Here is a 221-nt window from a genome sequence, read left to right on the forward strand (position 1 = left end):
TGCTCTAAAAATTCTACCCATTTTGCATGACATTTGTTTAGCTTACCTTAGCCCTTGAGGTACTTAAGGGACTCATGATCACTATGGATCACAAACTCCTTTGGAAGTAGATAGTGTTGCCATGTTTGGAGTGCTCTTACCAAAGCATAGAGCTCCTTGTCATAGGTAGAATAATTAAGTGTTGGTCCACTCAACTTTTCACTAAAGTATGATATGGGGTG

Source organism: Lupinus angustifolius, unplaced genomic scaffold (assembly GCF_001865875.1).
Source record: "Lupinus angustifolius cultivar Tanjil unplaced genomic scaffold, LupAngTanjil_v1.0 Scaffold_690, whole genome shotgun sequence".
NCBI lineage: Eukaryota > Viridiplantae > Streptophyta > Magnoliopsida > Fabales > Fabaceae > Lupinus > Lupinus angustifolius.